The following is a 20,191-nucleotide window of genomic DNA, read 5'->3' as shown; positions in this document are numbered from 1 at the left end:
ACATGAAGTTTGATATTCAATATAGGTTTTTTAGTCTGTTTGATGATAATAAAAGTTTAAAAGAGACTGTAGAAAACCTGAAACATGATAATATACTTCTAAATGTGGAATTATCTTTACTAAAGCTCAGTGTAGATACTCCTAACTCTGAAGTTCCTTCACTTACGGAATATTCAAATTTTGAAAAATTAAAATATGATTTGGAAGTTCTAAAAACGGATAAAGCACGTCTTGAGGGGGAACTTGAAAGAGTTAGGAAAGGTAAACAACCAATAGAGTACAGAGTTCCTGACTGGATCACTAAAGCTCAGACCAAGAGAACTGAAGGCTTAGGTTATAAGAAGAAGTTCCAGAAAGAAAAGAAGTATGTTTATTTGCCCAGTAGCATTGTTTGTTATTTCTGTGGCAATACTGGACATAAGCAGGTTAAATGTCCTAAGAAAGAAAAATGCACTTAGAAGAATGTCAAACATGTAGAACAAGTCTGGGTTAAGAAAAATGAATCAACTCCTGTTGAACAGGAACCCAAGGAAACCTGGGTTCCTAACTCTAACGTTTAATTCTTCTTGCAGGTTCCAGTGAGGGGGAACAACACTTGGTACCTCGACAGTGGTTGTTCTAAGCACATGACTGGAGATAAAACTAGATTTCTCTCACTGGATGCCTACTATGGAGGAACCGTGACCTTTGGAGATAACATGAAAGGAGATATAGTTGCTATTGGTAAAATAGGAAGGTCACGTTCCCATGCTATTGAAAATGTATTCTTAGTCGAGGGTCTCAAACACAACTTGTTAAGTATTTCACAATTTTGTGACAAAGGTAACTCTGTTAGCTTTACTTCTAATAAATGCAGAATCATCCACAATGACACTGGGAACATTATTTTAGAAGGAAATCGAAAAGGGAACACATATGTTGTGGATCTCAATGAGGTTCCTAATAGCAGTTTAACATGTCTTAGTGTTATTGAGGATGATCCTCTTCTATGGCACAAAAGATTTGGCCATGCAAGCTTTTCTTTACTTGATAAATTAAGATCTAAGAACTTAGTAGAAGGACTTCCTTGCATTAAGTTTTTATATGACAAAGTGTGTGAAGCTTGTGTTAAAGGAAAACAGACTCAAATTTCCTTCAAGTCCAAAAAGATGGTAAGTACCAAAAGGCCTTTGGAACTCATTCATATGGATCTCTGTGGTCCAATGAGAATCCAAAGCAGAAGTGGTAAGAAATATGTAATGGTTATTGTTGATGATTTTTCTAGGTTTACTTGGGTTTTCTTTCTGGTAAGCAAGGATGACACGTTTGATGAGTTTGTTGCTTTTGTGAAGAAAGAACAGAGAAGAACAGGAAATAACTTGATACATCTAAGATCAGATCATGGAACAGAATTTGAAAATTCCAAATTTGATGAATTCTGTAATGAGTATGGTATGGATCACAACTTCTCTGCCCCAAGAACTCCACAAAAAAATGGAGTGGTGGAACGCAAGAATAGGAGTCTTGAAGACATGGCAAGAACAATGCTGATATCTAGCAGACTGCCTAGGAACTTCTGGGTCGAAGCAGTAAACACAGCATGTTATATACTCAATAGAGTATCTGTTAGAGCCATCACTAACAAAACTCCTTATGAACTTATAAAAGGGAGAAAACCTAATATTTCTTATTTTAGGTCTTTTGGTTGTAAATGTTTTGTCCATAATAATGGCAAGAGGAACTTGGGAAAGTTTGATGAACGAAGTGATGAGGCTGTATTCCTAGGATATGCTTCAAATAGTAAAGCCTACAGAGTCTATAATAAAAGGACTATGTGTGTTGAGGAGTCTGTACATATTATATTTGATGAAACTGAACAATTGATTGATGTACAGGATTGTGATGATGATTTTGAGATTGGACTTGTGCGCAAGCAAAATCCAGATGAGGAACTAGCATCACTGCAAAAGCAGCAAGTGGAAACTGCTGGAGTAACGAACCCTGAAGCAAATGCTGAACCAGAATTGGAGAATGCACCAGGAATTCCACATCAAGAACCAAACGAAAATCATAATGAAGAACATCAAGTGGAAACTCCTGAGGAAGTTCAACCTGAGATCCAGAATGAAGTTCCTACAGAAGAACCAGTCAATAATAATGAAGAAAGATTGTATCCAATCAAAGATTTCACTCCAAGGCCCTGGAAACATCAGAAATCTCATCCAGTAAATGCAATCATGAGTGATATAACCAAAGGAACTCAAACCAGATCTCAGCTTAGAAACTTCTGTGCATTCAATGCATTCCTCTCTTCTATGGAACCTAAAAATTATGTTGAGGCTTTAACTGACGTTGACTGGATTAATGCTATGCAGGCTGAACTAAATGAATTTGAAAGAAATAAAGTTTGGCATCTGGAACCTAGACCAAAAGACAAGAAGTCAATTGGACTAAAATGGGTGTTCAGAAACAAACTAGATGAACATGGTATTATTGTCAGGAACAAAGCAAGACTAGTTGTACAGGGTTTCAATCAGCAAGAAGGAATAGACTATGAAGAAACATTTGCTCCAGTAGCCAGGTTAGAAGCTATTCGTTTACTTATTGCTTTTGCTGCTTACATGGGATTTAGGCTGTACCAGATGGATGTAAAATGTGCATTCTTAAATGGATATCTAAATGAAGAAGTCTATGTGGAACAGCCTCCTGGATTTGAAAATCCAGAGTTCCCAAACCATGTCTATAAGCTTGACAAGGCTCTATATGGGCTTAAGCAAGCTCCTAGAGCATGGTATGAAAGGTTATCAAAGTTCCTTTTGGCTAATGAATTTAAACGTGGTAAAATTGATAAAACTTTGTTTTTAAAGTCAAATGGAACTGATATCCTAGTTGTACAAATCTATGTTGATGATATTTTATTTGGTGCAACTAAAGAGTTTTTATGCAAGTACTTTGCTGACCTTATGAGTGGAGAATTTGAAATGAGCATGACTGGAGAATTAAATTTCTTTCTTGGTTTGCAAATTAAGCAAACTGAAGAGGGAATTATGATTCATCAGCAAAAATATATTAAGGAACTGATCAAGAAATACAAGTTGGAAAATGCCAAAACCAACAATACTCCAATGGGAATTGCTACTAGATTGGATGAAGATCCATCTGGAACTTGTATAGATCAATCTATGTATCGAGGTATGATAGGCTCACTACTTTACTTAACTGCAAGTAGACCTGACATATCTTTTAGTGTAGGTTTGTGTGCCAGGTTCCAAGCAAATCCAAAGGAGTCTCACCTTACAGCAGTAAAAAGAATCCTTAGATACTTGAAAGGAACTGATGATTTGAGTCTCTTCTATCCTAGAAGTGATTCTTTTGATTTAAATAGTTTTACTGACGCTGACTATGCAGGTGATTTGGTGAATAGGAAAAGCACTTCAGGTATGGTACAATTTTTAGGACCCTGTTTAGTTTCTTGGGGTTCCAAGAAGCAAAACACAGTTGCTTTATCAACAGCTGAAGCTGAGTATGTGGCAGCAGCTGCTTGCTGTTCACAAGTTCTATGGATAAAACAACAGGTTAGAGATTTTGGTATTACTTTTAAATGTGTACCTATTTACTGTGATAACACAAGTGCTATATGTATTTCTAAAGATCCAGTTCAACACTCTAAGGTAAAACATATCCACATTAGGCATCACTTTCTAAAAGATAATGTGGAGCAATGGAATATCAAGTTAGAATTTTGCCAAACTGAATATCAAATTGCAGATATTCTAACCAAGCCCTTGAACAGAGAAAGATTTGAGAAATTGAGACTGGAACTTGGGATGATCAAGCTGAAGTACTAGCCTCTGAAGTTCCAAGATATGGCAGAGTCAAAAATAATGTAAATAAAGGAAAAAGAGCATTTATCACAACTTTGGTGTGATAAACATAGCTGAAGTGTCACCGTTGTTAATTACTGAAGGTAAGTTCACTAAAACACTTAATTAATTTTGCTAGTAGTAATGTACAGTGTATATGTGTAGAAAGCGTGTTCCAATTGTGTATTTGTGAACAGTGACAGTGCTTTGAAAGTTAAATGAATTTGCAAACAAAATTATTTTTGGTAAATACATCTTGCGTGTTTTGATTTTGGAAAATTAATTGAATTTGTTCAATTAATGACTGCTTAGTAAACCCATTAACTTCCTTACACCGCTTCATTAATTATAAAAGCCACCCACAACCACTTTCCATCACTTCGCTGTCAAAAACATTTACTCCACTGTAAAAATCCTTCTACACTATTCTACATCACTGAAGAAGAAAACCATGGCCATAATCACCTCACTAAGCTCTTCTGAAAATTCCCAAAACAACCAAACCTCTGAACAAGAGGAAGTTTCATCACTTCCGATTGCCTCAAACTCCGAAACCCAAATCATAAATCCACCTTCTTCAACCATGCAAAACCCTAACCCCGAACAAATGGAAAACATCACCAAGTCAGTTCTTGAAAAATTGAGAGAATGGAAGGCAAAGAAGGGTCAAGAAAAGTCTTTGGAGGATCACATTGAGGAAGTTGAGGAGTTCGCTCGTAATTTGGAAGAGGAAGATTCGGAAAAAGAAAAATCAGAGGAGGAGGAAGAAATCGATCAAGCTGAGCTTGAAGTGCAATCTTATAGGTATGTTATCGTATTGATTTAGACTGGTGTAGGAGTGCTAGGTTTCTTGAATTTATGGATTTGATTAAGTTCCAAGGCTGGGAGTATCTGTTGGTAAAAGTCTCTAATAATGTGATGTATCCAAGTGCCATGACTGAATTCTGTGAGAATTTTGATGCAAAATTGGGAATTATAACAAGCAAAATAGGAAAAATTAATATTGAGCTAAATGTGGAAACCCTAAGCAAAATTCTGAGAACACCTATGGAAGGGTATGAGACTTACATTAAGGGGAAGTCTAGTGTTAAAGTCGGAAATTACTTAAGTGGTGACATAGTTGAAGCCCTAGGAGGAAAAAGGGGGAAGAATGTTATGAGTCATAATGATCTTAGTCCCTTGAACAAACTACTGTTCAATCTTGTTAAGAAAACAATCTTGCCAAGAGTTGCAAAGAAGGGTGAGGCTTGTTTGATGGACATGGCAGTTATTTTCTGTCTGTCAAAGAGAATTAAAATTAATTTTCCATCACTTATGTACCAGCATTTAGCTCATTGTGTTCCAAGTGGAACAAAAGTTGGTTATGGTGCTATTCTGTCAACAGTTTTTGAGAGTATGGGTGTTAAACTCAAAGGAAAGTATGTTGGTTTAGAGGAGAAGCCAGAGAATGTGATTGATGGAAGTACTCTGGCAGGATTAAGTTTGGAAGTAGTTCAGGGAAAAATTCAGAAGTTAGAGAAGGAAGAAGAGAAGGCTGAAAAATTAACAGGGAAGAGAAAGCAAAAAGAAGTGAGTGACAAACCTGTCAGGAAGAGCAGGAGGCTATCTGCATCTGCAAGCTCTCTGCCTAAGACCAGCATGGAGGATCCCTTAACGTTAGATACAGAGGATAAAGTAATTGAAGGGCAAGTGGCTGAGCTGGTAGATAGGATGGAAAGAGTGGAAATCCAGGTCAAGGAGTCTGCTGGAAAGATTCAGCTTTAAAAGTTGGAAAAACAAGTGCAGGAGCAGGGGAAGGCACTAAAAGAACTGAAGAAATCAGTGCAGGCACAAGACAAGGCTCTGAAGGAACAAGAGAAGGAGTTCCAACAGAAGCTGGGAAGTCTTGAGCAACGGTTGGAAGCTCTAGTTGCACAGCAGAAGGAAGACAGCAAGCAGATCATAGACCTACTGCAGACCTAGCCTACCTTAATTCCCTTTTAGCTTTCTTCAAATAGCCTATCCTAACTTCTTAGCAGTCATGAACATTTTCTTTTGTTTTTAAACTTTAAATATTTTGGATTGTAATAACTTCAGCAGGATGTTAATCTTTGTGGTTTTAATACTTTTGGAACTGCCTATACATATATGCATTTGTCTGTTATGAATGCTTAAACAGGAGAGTGGAATTTGCCTAAGGGAAGTTAGCAGCGCTGCCTTCAGTTTCCCACACTCGATGAATTGCTTGTGGGGCTGTAGGTAGATGCTTAATAAACTTGAAAAAGCAGGACTTTTTGATAATGCCAAAAGGGGGAAAAGAAGAAGCAAACATAGAGGCTGAAGTTGTTCTGGGTTCCAGTTGAGAAAGTATCAGAAACTTTCTTCTGATATGATGCTACAGTTTAGTTTACTTTCTGCCTTAATTTTTATTTTTTTTTAGTTGTGTGCTTATTTTCTGTTTGTGTTTATTTTCTGTCTTTTATTCAAAAATCCAAAAATACGTCCTTCTATTTGTTTTAACTTTCTCAAAGAGTTTGCTTAAGTTTGTCATCATCAAAAAGGGGGAAATTGTTGATGTATAAAGGTTTTGATGATGAGGAACTTAAACTGAAGCAAACTCATCTAATAAAGGTTTTCAAGTGTTTGTTTAGCTTAGGTGAAATTGATCTTGGAGATGGAAGAAGTAGCTGATGCTAGGAAGCCTTGAAGAAGTTCTTTATTCAGAAAGTTATTCAATAAGAAGAAGAGTTCCCTTACAGGAGCTAAGTTCCCTAACAGGAACATTCCCTAACAGGAATCTGAAGATGAGGGACTAAGTTCTTTGGAGGAACTTAGTAAACCGTGGAGCCCAAGTAATCCTACCAGATCAAGAGTACGGCGCAGCAATAGTTTAGTTAAGATTTTATCTTCTAGATTTATTGTTAAATATGTTAAGTAGGATGTGCATGGAATTTATTAGAAGCGTGACAAGATAGCTTGGCAAATTAATTATTTCCGGAAATTATAAAAGATAGAATTCGAAAAAGATTTTTAACTTAAAAGCTAATTTCCTAAAATCTGTTTGTTAAAAAGATATTATGCTTTTTTAACTAATTATTTCTATCTTATTTTCTGAAAAGATTTTCTTCACAAAGATTTACTTAAAATCGTATTTTAAGATAAGTTAAGTTTAACTTATTTATCTTTTTGAAAACCTACTTTCTATACGAGTCTTGCTTGTATAAGTAGTAGAGGTCGAATTGAGTTTAGGTTTTGCAAGTTTTATGCGTGAAGAATTACAGAGCTTAAATTGTGTAAGTTTGCCAAGCTTATAAACTTGTCATATTACTTTCGGGTTTCATGCATAGCTTGCCTATCATATACTAGGTGTTTATTATTTGTATTTGGTTTGAATTAACTGGGTAGTAAGAGGTTTGTTAATTTTGTTTATTGTGTGAGCTTCTGGTGAGAAGAGGAGATTTGTACTTGGGGAGTACGAGTGAGTCTAAGTGTGGGACTTAGACAGAGTAGAACAGGGTGCTGTTTTGTAGTGAGTTCTGTTAGGAACTTGAGAGTAGAGTCTTTATTATAGTAGGTTGTAACTTGGTGTTTGCCCTATTATAGTGAAGTGTTTGTGTTTGAAATCCCTAAGGAAGGATCGAGGTTTTACTTCTAGTTGGGCACTAGAAGGTTTCCTCGTAAAATACTGTGTGCTTTACAAGTTCCTGCTTTATTCTGTTTTGTTATGTTTTATTCCGCAAAAGATAGTCACTAGGAACTCATCTACAATTCACCCCCCCTCTTGTAGAGTTCGTCTCAACTAACAATAAGACAATTTATCTTGGTAGGAAACTATAGGGCGAATACACAATTAAAATTAGTCGATTTCATATTTATGTAATACAGATGATAATATGGATTACATACGTAGCTAATATCATACCAAGATCCATCAGGAAATTGAGAGTTCTCAATGTAATCAGTAGCCTTTGTGATTAAAGCTTCAATCTCTTTCTTCCTATGGCTTGGATATAACTTCTTGAACAATACTAGACCTTGAATTACTGAACTCGTACACTCTACGTACCTATAATATATGATGTGCATCACGTACAATCTTCTTATATGCATAGCCATTCAAAAACTAATAACAAATGTCGAATTTGTGAGCATTAATTTACGGGAAATTCCCTGTTTCTCATATTGAGAAACGGAATTTGTTTCTCATATTGAAAAACGGAATTTGTTTCTCATGGGCGCATTTTCGTGATTAAATCAACAACTTTTTCATTATGTGGGCTTCACAATTGAATAAAATTGAATGAAATTGTTGGTTTAGTTATGAAAATGCTATGTGAGAAACAAATCACTATGAGAAACTGGGGCATCCCCTTTATTTACTAGTTTGAGTACTCAGTCGTGCTCAACGACAACGTTGGCAAAGACATCTGTTGTGTTCATAGCCTGAAATGGTACAAAAGAACATGTCAAGTTCATTTTTTAGAGATTGCGTTAAAACATACTACCTTCGTCCAAAATATTTTTTGTAGAAGTCTTTTTCTAATTGTTGTCTCTCCACATATATTTGCTAGCTTATGTTTAAAATACTATTCTAAACCTATTTATAACCAAAAAAATATGATACTTTTCAAAATGTATATACCGAAATAATTATTGTAATTAAGTGTGTACAACGTACAACAATATCAAAATTATTAACTCACTTCTAGCCATTTGTAACCTCTTGCTTGCTCCCAGGCAGTAAGCCCTCCATTATTACTCTGCAACAAAAAAATTTAGTGAGTGGCAATTAAAAATATTGCTAATAAATATGGAGAACGTTAAATTATTTTTTTTTTTGATGCAAAGAACGTTAAATTATATGAGTGTATACGTGTGTAATGTGGATGTTATGTTTAATGTTTTTTTCAAATCACAAAAAGCACATGGTTGTATACTTGACTACTTGTGTTACAACACCTTCAATTACAATTCCCCAAATCACATGTTGATCACAGTGGCGGATCCAGAAATGTTGGAATGGGGGTACGGTGCGAAATTCAGCTTTGTTAAAAAAAAATATGAAACTTGACTAACTAAATTTGTTTTCACCATCTTATTAGTCATTGAACGTATATCTGAACTAAACAAATAAAACTAATACCTCTTTACAATGTAACATACATATGAAGTACTCCGTATAATTTAACGTCATACACTTACACTTTTACAAAACTTTTTGACAAATTTTTAATTTAAGTGAACTATTGTATAATACACTAAAAATACTTGTAATAATTTTATAACTTATACACTTACTTTAATAGCTTGTCACGATCTAATGTACGAGTACATGAATTGAGACATACTAACAATCAATAGTAATTAAAATTTGGAAGTTTTATTCAAAGGATCGAAAAAAAAAACCCATAAAAGTATATTGATGAACCTGATAATTGTTTAGAGCTAATAATATGCAAATTAAACTTATATATATATATATATATATATATATATATATATATATATATATATATATATATATATATATATATATATATATATATATATATATATATATATATATATATATATATATATATATATATAATGAGAAATCATTTGACAATCATAGAAAGTTGACAATATATATGAAGTAAGATATTATTATTAGTAGTGTTATATGTTCAAGTGCAAGTATTGAATTTAAAAGAAGCATCTTACTTCATAGTACTAAAGGAGTATAAATTATAAAAGTTAAGAAAGAAAAATTAAGGAGAAAAAAAATATTACTATGATTAATACAAAAGTCTTTCTTACAAGGATTAAATTTAAGCGTTTTATTGAGAAAGAAAAGGAAAGAGAAAAGGAAATAAGTAAATAATAACAAAAAAAAAAAAAAAAAAAAAAACAAACAAACAAATACAACAAAGCAAAAGTTAATTTTGGTAAAGTGAATAAAAGAGAACTGCTATTTAAGTTTTCAAACAGGTGGTCTCTTTTCTTTTCAGTCTGCAATAAAGGTGGGCATGGGCCGTGCTAGCATGTGGGCGGCACAACCACCGGCATGGCACAGCGGCCCACTTGTGGGCCTTGGGCTGAGCAGTGAACAAAAAAATTTAAATCCGGCATGGGCACGAACGGGCATAGCAGGCGACACAGTCTTCGGCCCGTGGGTCAGCACGCCGACACGGCCCACCAGCACGGCACGTGGCACGACCCATGCCCACCTTCATTTATATAAACTTATTTAATTAAATAAACTTATTTAATTAATAAATAAATAAGTTTATTTATATAAACTTATTTAATTAAGTTTATATAAATAATTTATGTTTAAGTTTAAACTTAAACATAAATCATTTATATAAACTTAATTAAATTAAAGTTGTTAAAAAAAAATATATATTAACATTAACATAAACATAAATTAATAACATTATTTATATAAACTTAAGTCTTCAAAAAATATATATATATATATATCGATTTTTCTTATATACATATATATTTAAAAATTAAAAAAAAATTACGGGTTGTCCCGCTGCCCGGCACGGCACGTGGGTCGTGCCGTGCCGTGTGCTAAGGTGTGCCAAAATCTGGCACGGCCCGGCACGAGCCCCACCAAAGCACGGCCCGCGACAGTCCGGCACGGCACGATGCCTATGTTTATATAGTCTGCAACATAAGGTTTCAGTCGGCCAGTCCTGTGACTCCATCCTGTCACATAACTCAGATTATATGTTTTCTATGAAAGTAGCTAAGAGACCAGCTGTATGAAAAATCGGGTCTCTTTAGTCAACAGTTTTTTATTTCTTTTTTTTTTAGAATAGGGGTAAATTTGTTCCTCTATGTATCCCCCTATCCGCCACTGGTTGATCGTACCTGTAGACACCTAAAAATCTCTCCCCAAAACCAAACCCGATGATGAATAACCTTTCACCGCCATTATTGATCAGGTTGAGTATTTAACCTTTGGAGTGCTTAATCCATATTTCCATTCAATAAATTTCATAATCTAATCCAATTCCTAGCTCATTTCCCTAAACCATAACTTACTTTCCACTTTTCGTGTCCACATCACAAAACCAAGAAAAACTGATTTTGTGGCTTTATAACTTTGATCCAATTATAATTTGGTTGGATAGGTCTTGAAATAAGCTTTCCAACAATATATTATAAGTAAAAATTCCGATTTAAAACGAAGAAGATATGAGCAAAGTACTAAACTCGGCCCAAAACCGACACCCTTTCACTAAAACGGCCATATATTAAAATATACAAATTATTTTGACCTAATTCCAATTGGGTTGGAAAGTATACTTGATAATATTTCCAATGATATATTATATTCCTTATTCCAAGTTACGGATCAAAATTTATCGTAGTTTTAAAAACGTGTAAAAAACTTGAATTACCGCGCACCACCTAAAAAGCCGCGTCACGGCAAAAGATGACATGGCACGGTGCATATTGCCATGACACGGTACTCTACACCGCGTCACGGTGCTTTTTTCATGTATTTTTTGCTTTTTTCTCACACGTTTATGATTTGGACGCATTTCGGGAAAAGCAGTGCACCGTGAATCGGCGCCACGTGGCGCGCGGTGGAAGTTGCCGCGCCGCGGCTGCTTCTGTCGTTTCACAGTACCCATGCCGCATCATGGGAATTTTCTGCGTTTTATCCGCGTAAAACCTAAACGCGTTTTATCGTTTTAGGGCAGCTATTGCACCGTGACGTGGTAATCTATACCGTGTCACGGCACTTTTTGCCGTGTCGCGACAGACACAGGCCGTGTCACGGTGCCCTAAATTAGGGTTTTATCTTTTTAGGGTTCCGTGTGTTCCCTCTGCTCATTTCCTCTATAAATATAGACCTGATTTCTGCAGTTTCGGGGCACAAAATCATTCTCTCTTCCTCTCTCTTCTACACCAAAAATCATTCCCTTCTCTCTCTCTCTCAGATTCTAAGCCTTAAACCGATATTGCTAACTACATCATTCCTTCTTTAAGCACTCCAAGGAGTTCATACAATACCCGAGGCTCCGTCCTTAAACCAAGGTGTGAAAGGTATAATTAACTGAGGGTTTGGATCAAATTAACTCTACTTTTAATTTAATTTAATTTCAATTTGATTTATATTTTTATTGAACAATTTATTCATAATGTAACAATTTTAAGGAACGTGCGTAATGTGAGTAATTAATTTTTTTAATTACTTATTTTATTTTTATATTGCTAGTATCATGATTAGGTTAATTTATATTTGATTTGACTAACAATTTATTGTTAAATTGCTTCCAATATTAATGTTAATTCTATTATATATTTATTGATCACCATATTGCATGTTTAAAGGGAATATGTAATTGAAAATCACGCCAATAAAATAATTTGGACGACCGATTTAGGTTCCTTTTTAATCTTTTTATTAATTAAAGTGATCATTAATATTTTAGAATTATGTGTTGCATTAATATTCAACCAATTTAGCATAATAATAGTTTGGAGCGAATTGAATCTTTGTTTGCATGCCTTTGAGATCGCATGAATCACTTTTCACTATAAGAATCGAGTAGAGGCCAATACGGGCGAATTTGACTCCATGACTCACTTCGTACTATCATCCCCGATCCTCCTTTCGTGGTTCCGAACCATATGGAGTTAGTAATCTCACGGACTATGAATGGGGTGTAACCTTCACGGGTTAATCGTTGTTGCCTTTCGTTGTCCCTTATCATGGTTTCCTTTTATAATCCGTGAACGGTTTACAAGTTCCTTAAAAACTTGTTGGCGGCTCCCTACTATCGTTTTCCCTAATTGTATAAGTTAATTCCCACTTCCTAAGAGTGCCAAGCATATTCACACATGCTTAACGTAGGTGCGCTTCGAATGACGTCTATAATTTGGCGACTCCACTGGGGAGGATTCTTGGTTATTTATCGATTTGAGTGATCGGTATTTAACTAAGATGAGTGGATGAGACTTAAAAGATTCTTGAACCGTATTCCTGTGATTAAATTGGCATTTTTGCATTTACATAGACGTTTTAACGTCGTTTTTAGGTTTGCCCGTAGGAAAAATTGAATAACCTGATTGGGTACGAAGAAAACAGAAACCCCCCCAGTGCAGAATGCCGTGACGCGGCGTTTTGTATCGTGACACGGTGCTTCCTGCCATGTCGCGACAGTCCTGAAATCTTTCCAATGGCTTTATTTTTTATATCACAGTCAGCTTCCTTTGATTTTTCTGAAACAAAAAACGTGTGTGTTCTACATACGTCTTAGCCCCGGGAAATTTAAGCTCTATCGATCCAAAAACGCTCATGCCAATAAGGGTTCATTCAAGTTATTAAATTTACCCAAAGCATGGACTCGAGTTTGATTTAATTACGAACTTGCGGAGCCGCCCGGTTGCATACACTCTCAAGGGAGGCTGCCTTGCTAACGCGTCCAAACTCTTAACCATGGTACCCTTTTGACACCAAATAAACTTGACCATAGTGGAACATAGAACTTGACCTTAGGTTGCGAACTCTTCTTTGCATCATTGTGCCTACGGTTCCTATGTGTGATCGTTTTGATCTAAACCATAACGAGTTTTCTTTATCTATGGTAGTTTATTTTATGACTAACTAATGCCAATGGAACGTACTCACCTAGTAATTAGCGCAAACACTAAAATACAAAAAAAACACAAAAACACCTAGAACTGATCATCTCGCCACGGCAGAAATGCCGCGTCACGGTAATCAGTGCCGCGTCACGGCAATCAGTGCCGTGTCACGGCAGGTTGTACCACGACACGGTACAGTTCGCCGTGTCATGGTGCCCAGGGAATAAGTCCAGTCAGCTTTTTTTAGACTTCCGTGCTAATTTGGTCCTCGCTTTAGTCATTTTGGTTACTGTTCACATGTCTAGCCATACGATCATACCACGAGTCTTATAATATCACTTAAACACTCACGAGTCAAGTATAGTCCACAAACTTTCTTTATGCTCCGACTCGAGTCGTGCACCATGTCGTTTATGATCGTATACTAGGTTCATGCACTCCTTTTTTTTGTCATAATAAAAAAAAAAAATGAGTGGAGTTTTTCTCACCTGTTTTCAAATGTCTATTTTTTCCCCTTCCTTTCCTATCTAAAGCAATGAGTCAAACAATTAAGTGAATTGTTTTATTTCACAGTACTTGGTCAAGGAGCAGGGGTAGATTAATATGGTTCGAGTCATTACCACAACAAACTCTTAAATCTAAGAGGCGTTCAAAGAGAACTTCGCCATCTCCACATTACTTATCACCTTTAAACTACTTTCAGTTCATTCCAATGGCCACTAAGGAAGATATTGAGAAAATCAACAAATCCATCAAGGCGATGTCTGCCATGATACAAACCCTTACCACTAGGGTCACTACCATGGAACAAAACAAGGTCACTGTTGCTACCCTTGGCAAATTGAAAGAATAGATGAGCAAGATTTCTGAGGATTTCATCTATGTGGAACAACCTCCTACTCCTATGGATATGAAGGAGAGGCTCCCTGAAAAGTTCTCCACTGCTGATATTCCAAAGTTCAAGCCTACTGACAATCCAATGTTCCATTTGAAGGCGTTCTCTGCAACCATGGCTCTCAAGGGATTGGACGTAACACTCTTCCCTACGGTGTTCCCTCTCTCCTTAGAGCATGCTTGCCAACAATGGTTTTATTCTCTAGATGCCAAGCATAATGTAACTTGGCAAGATGTGACCGACAGTTTCATGAATCGTTACAAGTGTAACATTCAAACCAGAACTTCTGAACGTGAACTCTCCATTCTTAAACAGAAAGAAAATGAAGGCTTCACCGCTTATCTGAATAGGTGGAGGGAAACGGACGCACTCTTGGTAGATCCTCCCAAAGAAAGAGAGATGGTTCGCCTCTTCATCCAAAATCTGACTCACAAGCATAGGGAACATCTCAAATTTCTTCCACTAAACACTTTCGAAGCTGTATATGACATCAACATCGACATTGAGGACGAGCTAATAAAGACTGCTGGTAGTAAAAATAACAACACTTGGACGACTTTCCTTCTTCTTCGTCTTCTAAGCACGAAAATACTACCAACAATATAAGACAAGTCGATCTCAATGAAGTGTTAGCTCTTGATGCTCCATTGCCCAAGAAAAGGAGAAGTTACACTCCTTTAGGAATGATTTATGACGCGGCCTTTGATCGCCTTTACGGTCAAGGCTTGATCACACATATTGGGCCATTTTCAGAGCTAAAACCTGAAGAAAAGAGCACCAAATGAAATCTCAATGCCCATTGCAAGTACCATTAAGGAAGGGGTCACTCTACCGAACAATATTGGAATTTGAAGGACGTCATTTAAGACTTAGTAGATGGCAACAAACTTCCCGTCCCTCCAAGTGGTAAGAAGTGACAAGCAGCAATGAAGACAAGGCGCACGACGAACCCTTCGCGCGATATTTCATGATTTCTTCTTTTTATTAGTTTCCCTTTCCCCAATTCAAGTCTAGCATAGATTTCCATTTCTGTAATTTGATAATTTTGTTAGCTTATTCACCATTTTCATCAATAAATTGAGTATTCTTTACATCTCGATCATTTTCACCAAAAAAAAAAAAAAAACAATTTTCGAACCGAACACAAGGTACACCAATGATTTGAGGCACCTTTGCAACCCATTTTTTCCACTAATCATTCAAACACACACTCCATTTCTTGACACAAACCATTTTGAGCCTCGTCTAACGTTTGACCTTCATATCTTCAACCCACATTCACCTAACCCTGGGATGGGAAGGTGTGCAAGTTGTGTAACATTCAGAAATCAAGTTCAAATAAAAAAAAAAGAGACTAAGTAAATAAAAACAATGTTTAAAGGCAAGTGTTCCAATGTCTTGGATACAAACACGTCTCGAATTGCGTCTCTCATCGAGTGCTTGGTACCGTGCCTGAGAAACATGAATGCTAAGTGAGTGATGGACCGTATTATCCAAGATTGCCTACATTGATTCAAATGAATGAAAAAAACAAAAAAGAAAAGAAATTCAAAACAAAAATATATATGAAAAATAAAACTTGCAAAGTCCAATACACAATTTCATATCTTAGGGCTTCTCTCGGGTCTTGAGGCTTTTACCCTTTTCTTCCTTAAACCATCAAGTTAACCACATTACAACCCCTGAAACTTGTGCAAAGTTCGGTTAGAGCTACGTTCGGCCTGATTCCTAACGGATACGTAGGCAACCTCACATCGAGGTGCGGCCACATCCATGCATGATCAAGTCAAAGAATATCCAATGCTTATCCCTACCCATTTAGAGCTAGGCTTGGGGGCTTGAACCACACCATCTAGCCTATATAGCCTAAAGAGTTACCATCTCGACTCTTCTCACATCTATTTCCCTCACCATAGCCTTTGCAGCCTCACCTTACTATCACTTTTACACACTTCTTTCACACATACATAGTCATATCATCTTTCCCTTAGAAACCCTTTATCATGAAATCTTGTTTCCCTACCGCGCATGCTTCATCATCTTTCAAGACAACATTCATTAGAAGAAACATTGTATACTTGCTTAGCTTCCTAACCTGAGCAATGTTCATTATTTCACGCATCGCATAATGTGCTTAGTACAGTTATATATCAATGATTTGTAATCATACAAAGCATATCGTGCTTAGCTCCTTGACCTAAGCAATGTTCATTATGCAATAATCACTTCATCTATATACGTGCTTAGCTTCCAGACCTAAGTGACGTTCAAGATCGTTTCTTTACACCACATATGATGCTTAGCTCCATGACCTAAGTTCATTCATTTCTCGTGTCACATGATGTAATTGTCCTTAGCCTCCTGGCCTAAGAACATGCATCATACATACATTATTTTTAAGACAAGCAATTCAATCCATACGATTCAGTTTGTCTTTCTTAGTAAGGAAGTTCAAAACTTCTTCCCTTTTTCATATCTTTTCTTTTGAGGAAGTTCAAAAACTTTTTCAAAAATTTTTCATCGAGGGAAAGTCAAAAACAAAACTTTTTTTCACGTCTTTCTTTTTCGGGAGAAAGTTCGTACCCTCCACTCATGACAAAAATGACGGAAAATTTTTGCTTTTGCATCTTCGTTTGCTTGTGTCTGCACACACACTCAAATCATACACATACACACACAATCACAAGTCATACACATGTCATGTCATGTCAAGTCAAGCTTGGTCAAGTCAGTTGGTCAAGTCAATCATAGTATATGCGTGTCCCTTGGCAAATTGCATTTTGCAGGTCTCATTTACAGCCCACGTTCGGGGACAAGCGAACCATCTACAACCCACGTTCGGGGACAAGCGACCCATCTACATCCCACGTTCGGGGACAAGCGAACCATCTATAGCCCATGTTTGGGGACAATCAAACCATCTATATCCCACGTTCGGGGACAATCGAACGATCTACAGCCCACGTTCGGGGTTAATCGAACCATCTACAGCCCACGTTCGGGGACAATCGAACCATCATCATTTTTAACGATCATCTCCCAAGCGAAGATGATTCACGGCGCAAGGTTCTCAATACATAGAGACTTGCAATCTCATCATTAGACAAGTTTTTCCTCAAGCATGAAAAATTGTCGATCGTTGCCACCTCTCAAGGCGAAGAAGTCAGCGATTATATCATATGTCGACTTTCCTCAAGCATGGAAAGTATCTCGACAAACTTCATCCAGTAGATTTATTCAAGCATAGAAAGCTACCAAACTCATTTGTCACCGATACACTGGTGTCAGATACTATTGACCATATTTGTCACTAATACACTGGTGTTAGATAAGCATTCTATCTCTTTACTCTTTTATCTGTGGAACTAACATTTTTCTACAGGTATCGGCGTATACAGAGTGATTTAGGATCGCAGAACGTCTTAAATCAATATCCGTCCCAATTGACTACTTTGACTATCGTTTTCGAAATTGAAGTTTCTACAAACTCAGTCAAAGTGGGGCTTCTGAAGACACCTAAAAATGTCTCCCCAAAACTAAACCCGATGATGAACAACCTTTTACCGATATTATTAGTTGGGTTGAGTATTTAACCTTTGGAGTGCTTAATCCATATTTCCATTCAATACATTTCATAAACTAATCCAATTCCTAGCTCATTTCCCTAAACCATAACTTACTTTTCACTTTTTGTGTCCACATCACAAAACTGAGAGAAACTGATTTTGTGGCCCTATAAATTTGATCCAATTATTATTTGTTTTTATAGGTCTTAGAATACACTTTCCAAAAATATATCATAAGTCCAATTCCGATTTAAAACGAAGAAGATATGAGCAAAGTACTAAACTCGGCCCAAAACCGACACCCTTTCACTAAAACGACCACATATTAAAATCTAAAAATGATTTTGACTTGATTCCAACTGGGTTGGAAAGTAAACTTGATAATATTTCCAATGATGTATTATATGCCTTATTTCGAGTTACGGATCAAAATTTATCGTAGTTTTAATAACGCGTAAGAAACTGGAATTACAGCGCAGCAGCTAAAATGCCGCGTCACGACAAAAGATGATGTGGCACGTTGCATATTGTCGCGACACGGTACTCTACACCGTGTCACGGTGCTTTTTTCGTGTATTTTTTGCTTTTTTCTCTCACGTTTATGAATTTGGACGCATTTCGGGAAAAGTAGTGTACCATGACACGGCGCCACATGCCACGCCACGTTACCCATGCCGCATCATGGGAATTTTCTGTGTTTTATCAGCGTAAAACCTGCACGCGTTTTATCATTTTAGGGAAGCTATTGCACCGTGACGCGGTAATCTATACCGTGTCACGACACTTTTTGTCCATGCCGTGTCATGGTGCCCTAAATTAGGGTTTTTTCTTTTTATGTTTCCGTGTGTTCCCTCTGCTCATTTCCTCTATAAATATAGATCTGATTTTTGCAGTTTCGGAGCACAAAATCATTCTCTCTTCCTCTATCTTCTACACCAAAAATCATTCACTTCTCTCTCTCTCTCTCTCTCTCTCTCATATTCTAAGCCTTAAACCTATATTCCTAACTACAACATTCCTTCCTTAAGCACTCCAAGGAGTTCATACAATACTCGAGGTTCCATTCTTAAACCAAGGCATGAAAGGTATAATTAACTGAGGGTTTGGATCAAATCAACTCTACTTTTAATTTAATTTAATTTTAATTTGATTTATATTTTATTGAAGTTACTAAAAATTTATTCATGATGTAGCAATTTTAAGGAACGCGCATAATGTGAGTAATTAATTATTTTAATTACTTATTTTATTTTTATATTGCTAGTATCATGATTAGGTTAATTTATACTTCCTCCGGTTTTTTTAGGTGACACCGTTTGACTTTTACACTATTCACACACTACACTTTGACTTGCTTTTGTAAATTATAGATACAATAAAACATAGTCATGAGGGATCTTATTTGAATCACCTCGATATATATTTTATTAATATCCAATTTTTATAATTTTTAAATTTTGATAATTAGAGATATTGATTGTTAAAAACATACGTTGGCAAGCGTGATAATAGAAGGGTGTCAACTAAAAAAAAACAGAGGAAGTATTTGATTTGACTAACAATTTATTGTTAAATTGCTTCCAATGTTAATGCTAATTCTATTATATATTTATTGATCACCATATTGAATGTTTAAAGGGAATATGAATTGAAAATCACGCCTAATAAGATAACTTGGACGACCGATTTAGGTTCCTTTTTAATCTTGTTATTAATTAAAGTGATCACTAATATTTTAGAATTATGTGTTGCATTAATATTCAACCAATTTAGCATAATAATAGTTTGGAGCGAATTGAATCTTTGTTTGTATGCCTTTGAGATCGCAGGAATCACTTTTCACTATAAGAATCGAGTAGAGGCCAATACGGGCGAATGTGACTCCATGACTCACTTGTACCATCATCCCCGATCCTCCTTTCGTGGTTCCGAACCATATGAAGTTAGTAATCTCATGGATTATGAATAAGGTATGACCTTCACGGGTCAATCGTTATTGCCTTTCGTTGTCCCTTATCGTGGTTGCCTTTTATGATCCGTGAACGGTTTACGAGTTCCTTAAAAACTTGTTGGCAGCTCCATACTATCGTTGTTCCTAATCATATATGTTTATTCCCACTTCCTAAAAGTGTCAAGCATATTCACACATGCTTAACGTAGGCGAGCTTCGAACGATGTCTACAATACCTTATAAGGTATAACTGGTTGCCTAATTTGTTCATTTGTGTGGATGAACAAGTCAATTTTGCTCATTTGCACAAATGAGTATATTAGTTTAGTTCTTTTTTTATTTTTATTTTTTGACGGGATATTAG

The 20,191-nt window shown here is 36.2% G+C and overlaps 1 pseudogene; it reads right to left on the bottom strand.

Moving 5' to 3' along the window:
* The window catches only part of LOC145564116 (beta-amyrin synthase 1-like), a 41,578-nt pseudogene that overhangs the window by 7,072 nt on the left and 14,315 nt on the right, over positions 1–20,191 (bottom strand).

The sequence above is a fragment of the Chenopodium album genome, chromosome 10 (assembly GCF_948465745.1).
Source record: "Chenopodium album chromosome 10, dcCheAlbu1.1, whole genome shotgun sequence".
Lineage (NCBI taxonomy): Eukaryota > Viridiplantae > Streptophyta > Magnoliopsida > Caryophyllales > Amaranthaceae > Chenopodium > Chenopodium album.
Note: the sequence above shows the minus strand (reverse complement) of the source record. Positions and strands in the feature narration are given on the sequence as shown.